The sequence below is a fragment of the Diadema antillarum genome, unplaced genomic scaffold (assembly GCF_040938485.1).
Source record: "Diadema antillarum isolate AM-2024a unplaced genomic scaffold, OU_Dant_1.0 seq00001920_RagTag, whole genome shotgun sequence".
Taxonomy (NCBI): Eukaryota; Metazoa; Echinodermata; class Echinoidea; order Diadematoida; family Diadematidae; genus Diadema; species Diadema antillarum.
Genome location: NW_027272583.1, coordinates 193,698 through 200,422, shown reverse-complemented (window position 1 = coordinate 200,422; position 6,725 = coordinate 193,698).

Sequence of the window (6,725 nt, the reverse complement as noted above, 5' to 3'; positions counted from 1 at the left end):
TTCCTTCCGCAATTTCCCGAGAACTGTCGATGCCCCCAATTCCTTTACGCGTAAGAACGAGAATGGACAATATTGGTCATCCGCCAATGCGAATGCACTCACTCATAGTTGAGAAGTTGCTTGGTTGTTCTCTGTCGTTTTTATATACCTGTACATTGTATCTGAACACCCAGCAGCGAGAGCTGCTCTTGCGTTCGTGTCTGTACTCGCGCGTAACATGATAGTCTTGAACGTATGGTCGGCCGATTCTGCCCGGGCTCGTCCACTTACCATGCGTCGAGGCTGCGTGATATTCAATTTTATATTTCGTATACTAGTAACACTTTCTGCCACGACTGTATTGATAAAGCTGTATTGTAGGCCTATGGCAGCGCTTACACATTGAATATATTTATTGAATATATTTCGTATCGGATCATATACAAACAATGTCATAAAGAAGGGATATGGGACGTGTGATGAATGCAAATAGCGTGAAATAGTAATATCATATTGTATTAAACATTTTCTGTGAATATTTGCAAATAGCGTGAAATAGTAAGATCATGGGCAAAATATGAACGTGAAAACAAAAGCTGTCAATCGTAATTACAAAGAGGTAACGCGGCAAAACTAAACCTACATGCCGATGACGTATGCAAACTCGCCGATTTCTCACGATTACTTACATCGATTCTATGACGCCGCAACCCATAGGGCAGTGTATCCAAATATTGCAGACTGATTGTGTACAAAACGATATTATGTTTTGTATTCCTTAGGAATTATTCTATTTGACCGTGTGATTTTTTTTCTCACTATTTTATGTTTATTTTTATCTTCGTGCAGGAGGAGGCATGATCGATGAATCCATTAAAATATCTCTATTTTGGAAGAAAGTACGAATTTTATAGATTAGGGTTGAAATGGTTGAAAGTCTGGGTGTGAATGAAATCGGGATGTATCACGATTGCCTAACTGCAGAGGGGTCTGCCGCTGTTAACAAGCACCAATGATTTGAAACATTACGTAAGGCAATTTTAACGAAATCTAAAGAAAATGCACTGGATATATTTTGAGATCAAACGTTGAAATCAGAACATTGTTGAACCACCTACTAGACGTACCTTACCAGTGGAATCAGTTGAATCAGGCTATCCATTGCACTTCGAATGTTAACTTTTTTGAAAAGTTGCACTCATGACTCATTTGTTCGTAACCGCTTTCGAGCATACAAAATGCAGATTATAGTTGTTGTTTTTTGTCATCATTATTGTTTCATTTATTTTTATGTACATGCGTGTGTAATTATTTTTGTATTCCATAATTTACTTTTCCTACTGCGCCTTGAGTACATAATTATTTTGTCATGTGGAATTGGCGCATCAACGAGTGCCCGGTATACTGATTATTATTAGAATATAAGAGAACATTTTCTATGTAAAACAAAATAACAGTATGTTGATGTGAAAACTGCAATGATATGGTATAACATATAGAAAGAACGTACACCTTCTCGTGCGCTTGTATTGAGGAAGAGTGTGAGGTCAACCAGCTTCGTATATGTACATTGTATTACATAACTTCTTTGCTTCCGACCGACGGCGGATTCGATATCATTGTGCTGGTGGGCTATACACTAAAACTGAATTGAAATTGATGTGAAAACTGCAACGATATGGTATAACATATAGAAACAACGTACATCTCGTGCGCTTGTATTGAGGAAGAGTGTGAGGTCAAGCAGCTTCGTGCGTATTACATAACTTCTTCGCTTTCGACCGACGGCAGATTCGCTGTCATTGTGCTGGTGGGCTATAACACCGTGACAAGTCGATGTCGTGATTTTATGCATATCGTTTACTGATTGTGTTTACGAGTTTGGTCTCCTGATTTGGTGAATTGTAATGGAAGGATACCTGTGATACGTCTCTGTTAGTTCTGTCAAGAAAAATACCATCATTTCATTTCATTTATTTCCACATTAAAAAGACGATCATTGCATTTCAAGTCATAGTATAAATAAATTCATTGTGGGGGACCAGTTAAGGTATTTCAGGCTGGTTGGGAATAGGCCCCAAAGTAAATACAAGACTTTTTCAACTTACAATAATATATAGGTACAAAATACATAGGACACAAACGGTACACAATCAAAGCAGGCTAAAGGAGGAAAAAAGAAGACGGTGAAATACTGGCAGAATATACAAAACTATGTTGCTATTAAGTACGAAAGTGCGTCTAAAATTCTTTATGACATGCGGCAATGATTTGCAGTTTTTCAGTTCCTTTGGTAAATCATTCAACAAAATGGAACCTTGATAAAAAGAAATTGTTGACTTGGGTAGTTCAGTTCGGTAGAGGGGAGGATGAATTTTTTTGGTTCTTGTATTAGTTCAGTTCAGTTCAGTTCAGTTTTTATTTCTGCATTTCAAAATCAATACAAATCAACAAATCAACAAAATACTTACATAGTCACTTACACAGTTAATATTCGTAACGTTTGGATCTTACATACATTTTCTTTTTTTTTCAAGAAAGAATATCATATATGAAAGGAAGCAATAGGAAATGATAAAAATGAAATGCAGGGGACCATCATCATAAGCTAAGCTTGACGAGGATGATGGCCCCAGGTAAAGAGATACATAAAGAAAATCTTGCCACTCACTGAGTGGGGGGTAATTGTGCAATGGGCTCAACGAAGAGATACATAAAGAAAATCTTGCCACTCACTGAGTGGGAAGTAATTGTGCGAAGGGCGTGCGGTGCAGTGCGGTGTGCATTGTGTTGGGATGAATCTTGGTTTGTACGTTGAGTGTTATTTTGTGTATCAGTGTGATGAGGTGAATGTTACTTCAGTTATGGCCGTGAACTCATTGTTTAGGGTGTTTGTTGACCAGGTGGTATGAATATTTATGTGTCAGAAGTATACTGGATTATGAGGGTGTTTTTTAGTTCTCGTTTGAAAATGTTCAACGACGTACGTTGTTTTAAATTAGGGGGTAAAGAATTCCAAATATCTGGTCCATTGTGCTTTAATGATTTTTGAGCTAAAATGATTCTGGGGTTTTCGAGATGGTAATCGGACGACTGACGTGTTGGATATGAATGAACGGTGAAATTTGGAGTGAAGAAGCCATCAAAAATTTTTGGAAGACAATTAAATGTATATTTATACATAAAAACAGCAGTTTGAAAGGTGTGAAGATCCTCAATTTTCAATGTTTTTAGTTGACGAAATAGGGGATTGGATGGGGATAAGTAACGGGAATTGGTAATCAAACGTACAGCACGTTTTTGGAGAGTAAAAATTGGATTAATTTTAGTTGAGCCACAGTTCCCCCAAGCGATATTGCAGTATGTGATATGTGGTAAGATCAATGCATTGTATAGAATAGTCAGGGAATTTTGAGAAATGAAGTTTTTCAGTCGATATAAGATTCCTACAGTTCTTGAGACAGACGTGTGGATATTATGAATGTGATCGTTCCAAGTTAAACTCGAGTCAATTGTGATTCCTAAGAATTTAGTAAATCTTACTTCAGTTAAAGATAATCCATCAATATTGATATTATAACTGCTGTTAATGTTCTGTGAAGCAGTAGGTTTGAAACGTATAAAATTTGTTTTAGAGACATTAAGGGATAATTTATTACATATAAACCATCGGGAGACTTTGTCTATTTCCGTGTTCAGAGTATTAAACAGTGTTTCAAGGTTCTCATGGGAGTAAAAAATATTAGTATCATCCGCAAAAAGTATAAATTTAAGAGTTTTTGATGTATTTATTATATCATTAATATATACAAGGAACAGTAGGGGGCCAAGAATTGATCCCTGGGGAACACCACATACAATATTAGAATTCGGAGATTTAGATGACTTAAATAGTACATATTGCTTTCTGTTGGATAAATAATCAATAATCCAAGAAAGTGCTAAACCACGAATACCATATCTTTTTAATTTGTAAATTAATATATCATGATCTATGGTATCAAAAGCCTTTGATAAATCCATGAAAATTCCTATAAAATGTTTTTTATTTGCAAAAGATTCAGTAATCTTATCTAACAATTGAATTATAGCTAAATCGGTGGAATGGCCCTTTCTAAATCCAAACTGATTAGGTATAAGTAGGTCATTTACATGAAGAAAAATGTACAGGCGTTTATGAATAATTTTTTCCAGAATTTTAGAAATACTAGGTAATAACGATATTGGTCTATAATTTGTTAAAAGAGAAGGGTCGTCTTTTCTTTTGAAAATTGGAACTACTTTCGCAATTTTTAATGAGTTTGGGCATATTCCAGAAGACAGCGAAAGATTGAAAATGTAAGATAAAGGTGTGGTTATTTGTTTGATGATTTTCTTCAGTATATAAACACTTATTTCATCATGGCCACTAGATCTACTTGGCTTTAATCTGTCAACAATCTCCAGTATTTCTTCCTCATCTGTTGGGGTAAAGAAAAGGGATTTGTCGCAGTTTGGTGGAAGAAATTCAGTAAAGTTTGAATGAACATGTTTGTTTTTTATTTTTGAAGCTAATTGGGGGCCAATATTTACGAAGTATGAGTTAAAAGCATCAGATATTTCATCAGGGTTTATGAGTTCTTTGTTGTCATTATAAAAAACGGACGATGTTTCCTTATTATTTTTACCTGTTATTTCATATATAGTTGCCCATAAACCATTTACGTTATCCTTTTGATTATCAAACTTATCGGAATAATACATTTTACGAGAAATACGAATCAAATTACTGAGTATATTTCTATACTTTTTGTAATCTGTAAAATGTTTTGTATTGTGGGTAGTAATCGCCAGTTTATACAATTTATTACGGGTTTTTATTGAAGTGATGATTCCCTTTGTAATCCAGGGATGTTTGTTCTTTCTGCGTGTTTTTTTCTTAACTAAAGGAATGTTTTTTCGATAATAATATAAAAGTTTATCTAGGAAAATATCATAAGCTTTATCGGCGTTATTTTGAAGATACACTTCTTGCCATTCTTCCTTCACTAAATCAAGATTAAGTAATTCAATATTCTCGTCTGATTCTTTTCTGTACATTATCGGCCTGGATTTTGAAATACTTTTGACGTTTTCAGAATAACGAAGAATAATGAATATCGGTAAATGATCAGATATATCATAATAAAAAATGCCATTAATGAATTTATTTACAGAAAAATTATTAGAAAAAATATTATCCAACAAGGTTTTAGATGTTTGGGATATTCTTGTTGGGTTATCAATATGGGAATGGAAAGCATATGAAAAAAGAATAGTTTTTAATTTTACCGCTAAAGTATCTTTTTCGTCATGTCAATATTATAGTCGCCCATAATATAAATTTCCTTATTTTCTTGTGTAATCGTGTTGAGGCATTCATCAAAATTTTCTAAAAACATTTCGGTTTTATGATTTGGTGGCCTGTATATAACACCAATTATCTTATTTTTCATTTTATCATTAATAATTTCCACAAACAGGCTTTCACAACCTTCAATATCAATATCAGTTCTTATTTTTACTCGCAATTCGTTATATATATATATAGGGCTACCCCTCCCCCTCTACCTCTCTTACGATCAGAGCGAAATATTTTATATCTATCAAGGCTAAACAAATTTGGAGACGTGTGCCTAGCCAAGTTTCAGTTATACCGATTGCGGAAAAGGGAAAATTTTGTAAAGAAAGAAGAAGTAGTTCAAATGAATCAAAATTTTTGTTTAAGCTTCTAGCATTCCAGTGGAATAAGCTAAAATCTTTAATGGGGTTATAATTAGTGTCATCATTCCTATTTGTGGAATTACTACGGGAATTATTAACATGACTTGCAGTGGAATCAAGTGAAGATTTGAACATATTATTGAAATCCGAAATAGTGTAGTATCTACTGTGATTACTTATGATACCCTGGTCAGGATGATCGTTGTTATGAGTCATGAGGATTTGAGTGCAAAGTTGAGAATGGTTGTTCTGGGGCCATTATTAGAATGAATGCTGCTGTTGAGATGTTAACATTGTTGTATAAGGGCGTTGGTAATGCACAGAATAAATACTGTTGCATAAAGATTCCCGTTTGAAAGCAGATTATATCTTGAATTGGTAATGTATTAATTTTTTTTTGATAATGCAGATGTTTGCGACAAGTAATGTGAGTGGGTTATAATACGGAAAGCTTTTTCTTGCGACAAATGCATGCGTTTTACATTCTTTTTAGTTGAATGGCCCCAGACGGGAGTGCAATAACTCAAATGAGATGAAATGGAAATGGTCGTCTGAGTATTTCAACTATTGTGGATTATGATATGAAACGAGAATTCCATCGTGTGAGATCCCTTCTTTTTAAATTTACTGAAGTGAAGGAATCAAACAAAAACACTGCTAATCCCGCAAGCTGCACATTCGGTATATACATAAGAACCTGACTGCATGGGATTTAAATGTATAAAACTCACGTTGTTACTCTTCGGACTGTTTGATGAGCAAAAATAGTAAAACTGAATTGAATAGAACAAAAAAAAAAGCATTTCGCCTACAAACTTGCACGGTACATACAGAGGTTGTATATAATAGCCACCACTATACGAATAATTGATGACATTGTTCACGAATCACCTATACACTCACGCATAATATTCACCACTCATGATACGAATTGACAACGATCAATCCATTGGGACTCACCTATATACCAAAGAAACATACTCTATATACAAATCATATACGAA